The following is a 14,524-nucleotide window of genomic DNA, read 5'->3' on the forward strand; positions in this document are numbered from 1 at the left end:
AAGCCTGTGTTTTTGGATAAGTACAAGAAATCCTTCCCCTGTTGTTATCCATTTTTAAAAGAGGGTGTAACATTGATGTAACATTATTATAACCAGGGGTTGCATTAGCTTTCAAAAACCTGTTTTAAACCATTTAACCTGCATTTATATTGAAAGTCAAGTGTTGTTTCTTTTGCTTCAATGGAGTGATAAGGGTTGTAAGTGCATTTGCGAGGTACAACAACTATGGGGAGTCACACTCTCGAGGCCAAGGAAATCCACACACGTCGCTGGAAGCCCCGCCTTTCACGGGTGATAACCCTGAGGCTCAGATTCATTCTTTCAGTACCGCTCTTCACCGAGCCCAAAACTGGGCGGCGCGGGGCGGGGCCAAACAGGTGTTGTATCTCGTTTCCCTTCAGGGAACAGTAGTTAGGCATAACGTTACGTTCCCTTTCAGTCGGTACTCTTTGTACCACACAACTATGGGGAAATGGAATCCCGCCTCAAGCCGGCCACAACAAATAACAAATGAAATGGCCCATGGCAGACTATCCAGACAAGATCCGGGTATTTCGCACACTGCGTGATGCCTAATGACCCTCTCCTGTCCCAGCTGTAAGCACCCTGTAGGCTACACCGGGAGCAGTGACATCCAAGCTATAAAACCTAAAAAAAAAAATGTGATGATTCCAAACACACCGCAGCCCAAATATCCCCTACAGTCAACCCTTCAAATAGCACCCAAGACGCCGCTAGACCCCTGGTGCAGAGGGCGCATTTCTATAGCCATAGGCAGTGCGTGAGTTTCAAGTTTGGAGAGGCAAATTTTTATCCTAAAAATGCACCTTTATAACAAAGGCATTCCATGCATCATCGCATTCGCAAACTTATGTAAGACAGACTACCATTCCTAACGTGATGAACAGATTGGATAGACATAATTTAGGCTAACAATACAACTCAATCACAAAAAAAAGAAACTGCGTAGTGGCATAATGTGGGCCTAGGCTATATCAGATACATTTCTTGGCATTTTATAAACACATTTCATGCAATTCTACTACACTTTATAGGACTGACAGAAATCCCATTTAGATCACAGTAATTCATATTAACCAAACATGCAAATTGAGGGTGCAATGCGCACAAGGCGTTAGGTTACACGCAATTGTTTGTTCCATAATGCAATTAGCGGGAAAACAAGACAAAAGCACCTTGTACATGCGAGCGGTTTCATGAGACAAGAGATAAATATATTTTAGGAACAGGGGAGATCTAATATGCAACCACTAGCATGGATTTCTAATATGACTAGGATTGTGCCTTTGGCTACCAGACAATGAAAGAAAGTTGAAATAAAATAAATTACCTCAACGGAAATGGTCTGGTTCTGGCTAGGGTACTTTGAAGAAAGGCAAGACATGGCAAGACAATTAAGTATACAGTATGTTTTCAAAATACTGTGTGTGACGCGCTGATGAAGCCTGCTTTCCATTCCCTATGCATTTGCTGTTTGAGAAGGTGTTTTCCACTCAAAAGCTCTATCTGTATGTGTGTGAAAAATAAGGTACATGACGAAACCATAAACACGCCAATTTAATTCCACTAAACCTATCAAATTAACCTATATAGACAGATAAGCATCTCGAGGTGCATTCAAGACAACCTGGAACTCTGAAAAATATAAGGTCAAATCATGACGTCAGTGATCTTCAGGTCAGAAAGTCAGAGCTCTAGAAAGAGGCTCAAGTTCCAGAGTTGGATGTTTGTATGCGGGGATACAAAGATAATCGCATGGTGGTGTGCTTTCGCCGGAAAGCCTTTTTGAAATCTGACACAGCAGCTGGATTAACAAGAAGTTAAGCTTTATTTTGATGTATAACATATATTTTCAAGAATGTTAAATATTTGAATTTTGTATTTTTGAATTTCGCGGTCTGCAATGTCACCGGATGTTGGCCAGGTGGGAGGCTACCGTCCCACCTGCCCATAAGAAGTTAAATTAACAGGTGAGCCTTGTTAAAGATAAATTCCACAAATTACTTTCCTTCTTAATGCGTTTGAGCCAATCAGTTGTGTTGTGACAAGATAGGGGTGGTATACAGAAGATAGCCCTATTTGGTCAAAGACCAAGTCCATATTATGGCAAGAACAGCTCAAATAAGCAAAGAGAAAAGACAGTCCATTATTAATACATAGTCAGTCAATGTGGAAAATTTCAAGAACTTTGAATGATTCTTCAAGTGCAGTCGTAAAAAAACACCAAGCGCTATGGTGAAACTGGCTCTCATGAGGACCGCCACAGGAAAGGAAGACCCAGAGTTACCTCTGCTACAGAGGATAAGTTCATTAGAGTTACCAGCCTAAGAAATTGCAGGCTAAATAAATGCTTCACAGAATTCAAGTGACAGACCCATCTCAACATCAACTGTTCAGAGGAAACTGCGTGAATCAGGCCTTCATTGTCAAATTGCTGCAAAGAAACCTCTACTTAAGGACACCAATAAGAAGAGACTTGCTTGGGCCAAGAAACATGAGCAATGGACATTAGACCGGTGGAAATCTGTCCTTTGGTCTGATGAGTCCAAATTTGAGAGTTTTGGTTCCAACCGCCGTGTCTTTCTGAGACGCAGAGTAGGTGAACGGATGATCGCTGCATGTGTGGTTCCTACCGTGAAGCATGGAAGAGGTGGTGCGATGGTGCTTTGCTGGTGACACTGTCTGTGATTTATTTAGAATACTTAACCAGCAAGGCTACCAAAGCATTCTGTAACAATATACCATCCAATCTGGTTTGGGCTTAGTGGGACTATCATTTGTTTTTCAACGGGACAATGACCCAACACAGCTCCAGGCTCTGTAAGGGCTATTTGACCAAGAAGGAGAGTGATGGAGTGCTGCACCAGATGACCTGACCTCCACAATCAACTGACCTCAAGCCAATTGAGATGGTTTGGGATGAATTGGACCAAACAGTGAAGGAAAAGCATATGTGGGAACTCCTTCAAGACTGTTTGGAAAAGCATTCCATTTGAAGCTAGATGAGAGAATGCCAAGAGTGTGCAAAGCTGTCAAGGCAAATATATTTAGATTTCTTAAACACTTTTTTGGTTACTACATGATTCCATTTGTGTTATTTCATAGTTCTGATGTCTTCACTATTAGTTTTACAATGTAGAAAATACAACAAAAAAACACAAAAAAACCTTGAATGAGTAGGTGTGTCCATACTTTGACTGGTACTTTAGGTCTAGAATGGGACGCAAAGTCCTGTCCCTTTTCGGAACCAGGAAATACCAGTCGTCCTGGATCTCCGACATAGGAACCACTTGGATTGCCTGCTCCTGGAGAAGGGAGGATATTTCCTCCCTAGAAACAGGCGCTGAGGCCTCGGGAACAGTTGACGTGATAACGCAGCAGAAGGGCGTGTGTCTGGATGTGGAGAAGGGACACTTAATTGAACAACTAACACAGGAGACAACACTTGACACCCATGAACACTGTGGAACTTGTAGCTGAAACTGTTCATGAACAAAGGTTTTCCTAAAGCCTGGCCTACTCTGGGTACAAGGGCTCTGGCGATCAGTGACGTACCCCGATTGGCAGTGCCACTTGTGGGTACTGTTGTCACAACAAACCTCACTCAATTTAGGTGATAAGATGTGTTCTGGTAACTGTCTGGAACCCAGGGCTGGACTGCACAAAAATAGACTTCATCATCGAAGTTACCCTACCGACCAGTCATAGGTTCAGGCAACAAAGCGCCTTGTAACCTAGCTAGGAAAGGGGCAGACAGCTCTTAAAAACAGACCCCTTCTGTGGTAACAGACAGGGGGTGATTTGTTATTGAATGAAATTACCAGGAATGAAAAGCATTTCGGGGTGAGCTGTGGGATAATAGCATGGTCAGGTCAAGATTCTAGTAAGGACGACAAACACGCAAATGAACTTTCTTGAGATGGTTTCTGACAGTTTGTGCAGAAGTTCTTTGTTTGTGCAAACCCACAGTTTCATCAGCCGTCCGGGTGGCTGGTCTCATACAAACCCATGGGTGAAGAAGCCGGATGTGGAGGTCCTGGGCTGGAGTGGTTACACGTGGTCTGCGTTTGTGAGGGCAGTTGGAAGTACTACCAAATTCTATAAAAAGGAGGCAGCTTATGGTAAAGAAATTAACATTCCATTTTTTGGCAACAGCTCTGGTGGGCATTCTTGCAGTCAGCATGCCAATTGCACGCTCCCTCAAAACTTGATACATCTGTGGCATTGTGTTGTGACACAAAACTGCACATTTTAGTGTGGCCTTTATTGTCCCGAGCACAAGGTGCACATATGTAATGATCGTGCCATTTAATCAGCTTCTTGATATGCCACACCTGCCAGGTGGATGGATTATCTTGGCAAAAGAGAAATGCTCACTAACAAGGATGTAAACAAATGTGTGCAAAACATTTGAGAGAAATCATCTTTGTGTGCCTATGGAAAATTTTGGGGATCTTGTATTTCAGCTTATAAAATGGCGCCGGAATAAATGGCAGCAGTTTTATGGGCGCCCAACCAATTGTGCTATTATGTGTTTTTTCACGCGTTATTTGTAACTTATTGTACATAATGTTTCTGCAACCGTATCTTACGCCAAAAAAGAGCTTCTGGATATCAGAACAGGGATCACTCACCTCGGATTAGACAAAGATTTTTTCTACAACAAGGAGGACGCACAAGACATTCTCCGAACACCTCATAGGGCTGACATCCCGTTATTTGCAAGAGGAAGCGACACAGATGACAAAGAGTCGGTGCCTGGTCAGGACCCGGAGAAGGCGAGTGGGAAAGCTGCCGTTACCGTCAATACTACTCGCCAACGTGCAATCATTGGACAATAAATTAGACGAGGTATGATCACAAATATCCTACCAAACTGTATCATCTTATGTTTAATGGAATCGCGGCTGAACGACGACATGGATATTCAGCTAGCGGGATATACGCTGCACAGGCAAGATAGAACAGCACACTCCGGTAAAACGAGGGGGGCGGTTTGAGCATATTTGTAAACAACACCTGGTGCACGAAATCTAAGGAAGTCTCTAGATTTTGCTCGCCTGAAGTAGAGTATATTGTGATAAATTGCAGGCCACACTACTTGCCTAGAGAGTTTTCAGCTATACTTCTCGTGGCTGTTTATTTATGTCTATCAACATGTTAAATGTGCAACCAGAGGGGGAAAAAAATTCTACATCACCTTTACTCCACACACAGAGATGGGTACAAAGCTCTCGCTCGCCCTCCATTTGGTAAATCTGACCACAACTCTATCCTCCTGATTCCTGCTTACAAGCAAAAATTAAAGCTGGAAGCACCAGTGACTCGGTCTATAAAAAAAGTGGTCAGATGAAGCAGATGCTAAACTACAGGACTGTTTTGCTATCACAGACTGGAACATGTTCCGGGATTCTTCCGATGGCATTAAGGAGTACACCACATCAGTCACTGGCTTTATCAATAAGTGCATCGAGGACGTCGTCCCCACAGTGACTGTACGTACATAGCCCAACCAGAAGCCATGGGTTACAGGCTAAATCCACACTGAGCTAAAGGGTAGAGCTGCCGCTTTCAAGCTTACAAGAAATCCTGCTATGCCCTGCGATGAACCATCAAACAGGCAAAGAGTCAATGCAGGGCTAAGATTGAATCATACTACACTGGCTCCGACGCTCGTCTTATGTGGCAGGGTTTGCAAACTATTAGACGACAAAGGGAAACACAGTCGCGAGCTGCCCAGTGACACGAGCCTACCAGATGAGCTAAATCACTTCTATGCTCGCTTCGAGGCAAGTAACACTGAGGCATGCATGAGAGCATCAGCTGTTTCCCGACGACTGTGTGACCATGCTCCGTGGCCAATGTGAGTAAGACCTTTAACTTCTTGGTGACAGGGGGCAGTATTTTCACGTACGGATGAAATGCAAGCCCAAATTCAACTGCCTGCTACTCATCCCCAGAAGATAATATATGCATATTATTAGTAGATGTGGATAGAAAACACTCTGAAGTTTCTAAAACTGTTTGAATCATGTATGTGAGAATAACATAACTTATGTAGCAGGCGAAACCCAGAGGAAAAACCATTCAGAATTTTTTTTTTTTAGGTCACTCTCTTTTCAATGGTTTTTCATTGGGAATCCAGATTTCTAAGGGACCTTCTTGTAGTTCCTACCGCTTCCAATGGATGTCACCAGTCTTTAGAAATTGGTTGAGGTTTTTCCTTTGTGTAATGAAGTAGCCATGTTCAAAACAAGGGTCACTTCAAGTGTACTGTACAGAAAGGTAGCATCAGTTTTTTTCTTCCTGTATTGAACACTTTAAAAAATACCTAAAGTTGTATAACAAAAGTAGTTTGAAATGTTTTGGCAAACTTGGGTCAGGTAACTTTTGAGATATTTTGTAGTCACGTTGCGCAAGTTGGAACCAGTGTTTTTCTGGATCAAACACGCCAAATAAATGGACATTTTGGATATATTTGGATGGAATTAATCTAACAAAAGGACCATTTGTCATGTTTATGGGACATATTGGAGTGCCAACAGAAGAAGCTTGTCAAAGGTAAGGCATGATTTATATTTTTATTTCTGCATTTTGTGTTGCGCCTGCAGGGTTGAATGCATGTTATCTCGCTTTCTTTACTATCCTCAGCTAATAGCATCGTTTGCTTTCGCCAAAAAGCCTTTTTGGAATCTGACATGTTGGCTGGATTCACAACATGTGTAGCTTTAAGTTGGTATCTTACATGTGTGATTTCATGAAAGTAATTTAATTGAATTTGGCACTCTGCATTTTCTAGTGTCCCACATATCCCAGATAGGTTAAACAGGTCAACATACACAGGGCTGCGGGGCCAGACGGATTACCAGGACGTGTGCGCCGGGCATGTGCTGACCAACTGGCAGGTGTCTTCACTGACATTTTCAACATGTCCCTGATTGAGTCTGTAATACCAACATGTTTCAAGCAGACCACCATAGTCCCTGTGCCCAAGAACACAAAGGCAACCTGCCTAAAAGACGTCCATAGCCAAGAAGTGCTTTGAAAGGTTGGTAATTAGAGGTTGACCGATTATGATTTTTCAACGCCGATACCGATAATTGGAGGACCAAAAAAGCCGATACCGATTAATCAGCCGTTTTGTTTTTTTTATTTTTTTTGTAATAATGACAATCACAACAATACTGAAATAACACTTATTTTAACTTAATATAAAACAGCAATAAAATCAATTTAGCCTCAAATAAATAATGAAACATGTTAAATATGGGATGCTCTCAATGTTGTAAGAAAGCTAACGTTTAAGTTCCTTGCTCAGAACAAGGGAACATATGAAAGCTGGTGGTTCCTTTTAACATGAGTCTTCAATATTCCCAGGTAAGAAGATTTAGGTTGTAGTTATTATAGCAATTATAGGACTATTTCTGTCTATACCATTTGTATTTCATTAACCTTTGACTATTGGATGTTCTTATAGGCACTTTAGTATTGCCAGTATAGCTTCCGTCCCTCTCCTCGATCCTACCTGGGCTCGAACCAGGAAAACATCGACAACAGCCACCCTCGAAGCAGCGTTACCCATGCAGAGCAGGGGGAACAACCACTCCAAGTCTCAGAGCGAGTGACGTTTGAAATGCTATTAGCGCGCACCCCGCTAACTAGCTAGCCATTTCACATTGGTTACACCAGCCTAATCTCAGGAGTTGATAGGCTTTAAGTCATAAATAGCGCAATGCTTGAAGCACAGAGAAGAGCTGTTGGCAAAATGCACAAAAGTGCTGTTTGAATGAATGCTTACGAGCCTGCTGGTGCCTACCACCTCTCAGTCAGACTGCTCTATTAAAGCATAGACTTAATTATAACATAATATCACACAGAAATACAAGCCTTTGGTCATTAATCTGGTCGATTCCAGAAACTATCATATCGAAAACAAGACGTTTATTCTTTCAGTGAAATACGGAACCGTTCCGTATTTTATCTAACGGGTGGCATTCATACGTCTAAATATTCCTGTTACATTGCACAACCTTCAATGTTATGCCATAATTACGTAAAATTCTGGCAAATTAGGCAGCCCAAACTGTTGCATATAAACTGACTCTGCGTGCAATGAACACAAGAGAAGTTACACAATATCACCTGGTTAATATTGCCTGCTAACCTGGATTTATTTTAGCTAAATATGCAGGTTTAAAAATATATACTTCGTGTGTATTGATTTTAAGAAAGGCATGGATGTTTATGGTTAGGTACACATTGCAGCAACGACAGTCCTTTTTCATGAATACGCACCACATCGATTATATGCAACGCAGGACACGCTAGATAAACTAGTAATATCATCAACCATGTGTAGTTAACGAGTGATTATGACTGATTGATTTCTTTTTGTAAGATAAGTTTAATGCTAGCTAGCAACTTACCGTGGCTTACTACATTCGCGTAACAGGCAGGCTCCTGGTGGACTGCAATGTAATCAGGTGGTTAGAGAGTTGGACTAGTTAACTGTAAGGTTGCAAGATTGAATCCCCGAGCTGACAAGGTAAAAATCTGTCTTTCTGCCTCTGAACAAGGCAGTTACCCTGTTGAGTGTAGGGGGCAGTATTTTGATGTTTGCATGAAAAACGTACCCAAATTAAACTGCCTATTTCTCAGGCCCAGAAGCTAGAATATGCATATCAGATTAGGATAGAAAACACTAAAGTTTCCAAAACTGTCAAAATTATTGTCTGTGAACATAACAGAACTGATATTGCAGGCTAAAGCCTGAGGAAAATCCAAAAAGGAAGTGCCTTCTATTTTGAAAGCTCCCTATTCCATTGCATGCCTTCCCTCCATTTAAAGGGAAAGCAACCAGATTCCTTTTCCTATGGCTTCCACGTGGTCTGAACAGTTTTAGACATAGTTTCAGGCTTTTATTCTGAAAAATGAGCGAGAAAGATCACATCGCGTCAGTGGATGGCTGGGTGCCAGCAGCGTTTTGCATGCGCCAACAGAGTGGAGCAGACATTTTCTCTCTCACTCCTATTGAAAAAGCCAAGGTCCGGTTGAAATATTATCGATTATATATTGTAAAAACAACCTGAGGAGTGTTTATAAAAAACGTTTGACATGTTTCTACGAGCTTTACGGATACTACTTGGAATTTTTGTTTGCGATGTCGTGACCGCTCGAGCCTGTGGATTTCTGAACATAACACGCCAACCAAATGGAGGTATTTTGGATATAAAAATTATCTTTATGGAACAAAAGGAACATTTATTGTGTAACTGGGAGACTCGTGAGTGCAAACATCCGAAGATCATCAAAGGTAAGCGATTCATTTTATTGCTTTTCTGACTTTCGTGACCAATCTACTTTGCTGCTAGCTGTTTGTAATGTTTTGTCTGCTGAGAGAGATGTCTTTACATAAACGCTTGGTATGCTTTCGCCGAAAAGCTTTTTTGAAAGCTGATACGCGAGGTGGATTAATAACAAGCTAAGCTGTGTTTTGCTATATTGCATTTGTGATTTCATGAAAATTAAATATTTTTTTGTAATTTAATTGGAATTTGGCGCTCTGCAACTCAGCGGATGTTGACGAAAATTAAGTTTTTTCTGTTTATGCGACTTGTTCTTCTGGGCAAATTTTTTTTTTAAATGATATTCATTTGTGATATACAGCAGAGATGAAAATCCAACGGGAAATGTTTTGCTTTTCATAAACCCTGTTGCGTTGGCGTAAGAACATCATTATAGTTTATTACAACTTAACAGGCTAATTTATATTCTGTTATGGTGAATTACAATAATAGAAATGTGATTGAGCACCGTGGGTGGCCAAACGTATGCGTTACACACCCAATGCATTTGGATGTCCGGTCAATTTCTCAAATGTCCTGTAAATCAAAATCTTGCCAGTCACGTTGTCCGGAACCACATGTTCCTAACCGAAAACCTGACCGAGAGTACCGACTGAAAGGGAACTTGTGTTTACGCCAACTGCCCGCCTGACAGATCTAAAGGGACTGTAATTATGATATGCATCTGTGTAAAGCTCATTGATTCAAAGGCCCAGTGTATTACTATGCCAAAGAGACAGCACTTTAAATCCTGCACGACCGCCTTGGCTTATGGATCTGCATGCAATGTAAAAAATAAAATAAAAGACAAATCCGTTGTCTTCTGAATTGGGATTTTTGTTCTCCGCATGCACGAGAGTAAATAAAACAACTCGGAAATGACATTCGCAGAGCAATGACTAAAAGCCAAGTTCACAAAAGCATCCATTTGGCTGGTTCCGCGGCTCAACAATTAATAGACAGCGAGAACCAGAAAACCAGCGAGTCTGTCCGAGGAGGCCTTGTTACAGCCGTCCAGTCCGATTGATTTCCGGGCCAAGAGAACAATTACAACGGGAGCTGTTGCAGTACTCACCACCTGGCAGTGTGACTGGTCTCCAATCTCTCCGACTCCCTGCAAGACAGGACAAGCAGAGCCCATTAGGCGTACATGAGATTCCCCACCACCACAAATGGGACTTTCAGCATGTTTAAGTTATCCCAATGTTGGAAATCCACCAAAGCAACCGAGCCAAAGTCACTTGTAAAGGTGACAGTAATACAGCGATGCCATACTGAAGTATGTCATGTTAAACATGAGTGGACAACCTGCAGGACAAATCACAACCAAATGTGGGTTAACCAAAAATTTATTATCATGTATGGTTGTGGTCATAACAGACAATAATATCACGTATAACAGTCCATCGGTAGCAGTGGGTCACAATACTAGCCCTTGGCTCCTTTCGGTTTCCCTACTTCTTATCTATACCACCTGTACAATCCAGTACCCATGCTTCCTAATGACAAAGATTGGTTTGAAACCTACTAGTGTGAAACGTAATCAGGAAATCTCACATAGTTCATTAGGTGGGCTACAGTTACTTTCCATGAAAGTATTTTCTTTATATAGGTTGATTTTATGAAGCTAGAAAATCTGAGTAAGTAAGTGTAATTTAAAGCTTGAGTCACTTCATAACAATTCCAGTGGCCATTCTACAGTATGGAGCCGTCATACAGACCAGCAGTAGAACAGTCTAAAAAACCCATTACTTAGCTTACAATTGGGGGTATAATTTCTATCAAATTTCGCTTTCACACGATCTAAGTAATCTGTACGTCATCTAATGTTCAGAAAATAATAGATTACAAGACCATTTAAGCAGGTAGCCTTTATCAGAGTAACGGCATGCGGTTCAGTCTAGTAATTAACCTGCCGAGCTGAGACGCACAGAACGACAGCCACCTCATCTCCTACCCTGTCAGTGCCAACAGAGCAACCTCGCTCTCTTCCATTCAACACGATTTCACTTAATTTATGCTAGAGATAGAAGATTACAACCTCACAGTATTGTTTTATGGTTTGGGGTTATTTTTAAAGCCAGCATTGGGGATTGATCTAAATACACATGCACACTCACAGGCCTAGGCCTACATACACCCACACAAAAGGGACAATCCACTTTTGTTCAGTTCTGTGAAGCGTAAGGATTTGGAACCTTTATGATGCCTTGATGAGGACCTCATCGTACTTTTCCTAGTTAAATAAGGTTACCTTATAAATAAACTGTACTGCATAGACACATGACCTTACACAAACATCCTAAATGGCCCTCACTTTGGCCATTTTAAAAGCATTTTGGGGGGCAAACAGTAAGCTACATTTTTCATAATGATTAATATAGCGTGCAGTCTATAAAATTACTCCGTGAGCATGTTGATTCGTTTTCATAACATAAGGGCCCAAACTCCTCTATAGCACTATTTGGCCCGGCTTTGCACAATGCCATGCTACCAGTTGCATTGTCTTTTTCTGTCTGAAATAGATAACAGCGACTTCTCTTATTGGCTTGTTTTAATACCACTATCTAGTTAGACTGCTTTCAAGGCGCAGTCTCTTTGGATCTGAATAAGTTAGGTAGGTAGGTAGGTAGCTAGCTAGCCGGTTAGGTAAACTTCAGGCACCATCACATACCATTGAGCGCTAGGCCTAGGTAAGATGTGTATCAAAATATAAATTTACCTAAGACATTTGAAATGATGGGTTTCGAATTGTAATGTTTTCATACTGAGCTAACATGTTATTATATAATATTTTATGCTAACAGTATTTCAGCGTCAACAAAACAAGTGTTTTATAACTTTAATTTATAAGAGTACAAATAGCTAGCCATCTTGCGCACGTTTAATTCGACTTCGTTAGCCAGGTAACGTTAGCTAGAAATGGCTTGTTACATAGCTAGTTGGTGCAAACTAGAGAGAACAACATCACGTTGTTAGCCAATGGGATGGAGTCAGACTTTATTAGTTAACTTTCACGATTTAAAACTCGTTTCATAAATAAGCTATCACCAACTAAAAAAAGGTATACATAGACATCAACGTTAGCTAGCCTCTTCGCAAGCTAAAATAACCGGCTAGTACAGGTCGAGCTTTCACAGCAGCCAATCACTACAAGAGCAAGCTAGCTAGCTCGCTACATAAAACTGTCAACCCTAAATGTACGTTAGAAAACAAGCTAGCTGTCAATCTAGGTACCTAAGTAATTATAAAATAAAATAAAAACACCGGTTGCATAAAATTAAGAAAAATATTTGGGGGATAGTTTCAAATATAAAATTTGACTAAATTATCACAAATAGGCACGCGCTGGTGGTTACAAGTTAGAATCAACCCCTTTCTAGCTAGCCATGTCCGCTGCCCTCCAATAGCAGGGCACTTCGCTAGCTAGAGTATCATCCAACTCCTATCATAAGAAATAGCTATGAACAAAAAACAGTATCCTTCAAGCCATCTTGCCTATAATAAACACACGACGATTTACGGATATAGGGATCAAATGCATGTGAAAACAATGAAAGTTTCTAAACAATGAAAATGAAACTTCAAATGATAATAAAAGATCCCAACGTGCACTTACCCTCCACTCTACTCAGCAGCAGTCCTTCTCTCCTCAGAAATTTATTAAATAAATATTTACAAAACAGCCCAATACCTCTCTACCGAATATCCGATACAATTATGATGTAAATATTAAAATACCCTCCATTGATTAGAGTCTGAGATCTCCGTAGTATATTTTTATTTGTTTAAATAAAATTTGTCCAAAAAGAGAGAAACTGAGATACAAAACAAGAACTCTTCTTCAATCTCATTCACCACAGCCTGAGCACAACCGTTATCAATGCGCTCAAGAGAAGGGAGAAGAAGGGGGTAGGAAAACTATTTTTAAATGTGACAATTGTAGCCGTTGTACCCCAAATCGATTGATTCATTAATAGTATATCGTTGAAGTTATTAATTTTGAGTCGATTTTCGTCACAAGGTGAAACGAAAATGTGTTTGAAAAGCGAACTATTTTTTTGTCACGGTGCTGCGAATTTATTTCACTTTGCCTAAGGAACATGGGTACTACGCCTTCCATTGCCTAGGGAAAAAACCCGGATGTAAACTCAGTGAAACTCATCTGGAGAGAAGTAGCACTCGGTTCATAGAAATACGCGGAGCAATTTGTTGCTGTTTTGACTTGCCACGGTCCCAATCCTGCGCATTTACCCTATTTTGTCATTATTGTCGATTGATGAAAAAGCACCAATTACTTTCGTCTCTTTTTCATAGCTAGTCAATCTGCATTCATTTTCAGTGTTGAATGGGCGTTCGACATAATAAAACGGTTATGCCAAGTATCAAAAATGCATGAAGAACCGCTGCATATGATTTCTGGTGACGGCTGCTGTGAATATGAGGCGTGGGCAAGCGCCCTTTACAAGTGCGCCATGTTTTTATTATAATTTGAGAATAGTTGTTTATGATACAGTGCCTTCCGAAAGTATTCACACCTCTTTACTTTTTCTACATATTGTTGTGTTACAGCCTGGATTTAAAATTGATTACATTTAGGTTTTTTTCAAGCTGGCCTACGCACAATACCCCATAATACAAATTAATACAAAATGAAAAGCTGACATGTCTTGAGTCAATAAGAATTCAAGCCCTTTGTTATGCAAGCCTAAATACGTTCAAGAGTAAACATCTGTTTAATAAGTTGCATGGACTCACTCTGTGTGCAATAATAGTGTTAAACATGATTTTTGAATGACTACCCCATCACTGTACCCCATACATACAGATAATTGTAAGGGCCCTCATTTGAGCAGTACATTTCAAACACAGATTTAATCACAAAGACCAGGGAGGTTTTCCAATGCCTCAAAAAGAAGGGCACCTATTGGTAGATGGGTATAAAAAAAAAAGCACACATTGAATACCCCTTTGATCATGGTCAAGTTATTAATTACGCTTTTGATGGTGTATCAATACACCCTGTCACTACAAAGATAAAGGCATCCTTATGAACTCAGTTGCCGGATAGGAAGGAAACCCTGATTTCACCATCTGTGACCAGGAGACCGATGAAGCTGAGCACAATTGGCCCAGTGTTGTCCGGGTTATGGGAGGGT

At 40.8% G+C, this 14,524-nt stretch overlaps 1 protein-coding gene across 7 annotated transcripts in view; it reads right to left on the reverse strand.

The window, feature by feature from the left end:
* The window catches only part of phf21ab (PHD finger protein 21Ab), a 62,063-nt gene extending 48,815 nt beyond the window's left edge, over positions 1 to 13,248 (reverse strand). For 5 of the 7 annotated variants that reach the window (XM_036950669.1, XM_036950675.1, XM_036950678.1 and 2 more), the window contains exons 1-2: positions 12,985 to 13,142; positions 10,441 to 10,479 (exon numbers count right to left, since the gene is read on the reverse strand). The gene's annotated coding sequence lies outside the window, so the exon portion shown is untranslated. Of the gene's footprint in view, positions 1 to 10,440; positions 10,480 to 12,984 lie in introns of all 7 variants that reach the window. The other 2 variants (XM_036950656.1, XM_036950659.1) reach the window with 2 other exon arrangements.
* Between the last annotated feature and the right edge of the window lie 1,276 nt (positions 13,249 to 14,524).

The sequence above is a fragment of the Oncorhynchus mykiss genome, chromosome 2 (genome assembly GCF_013265735.2).
Source record: "Oncorhynchus mykiss isolate Arlee chromosome 2, USDA_OmykA_1.1, whole genome shotgun sequence".
NCBI lineage: Eukaryota > Metazoa > Chordata > Actinopteri > Salmoniformes > Salmonidae > Oncorhynchus > Oncorhynchus mykiss.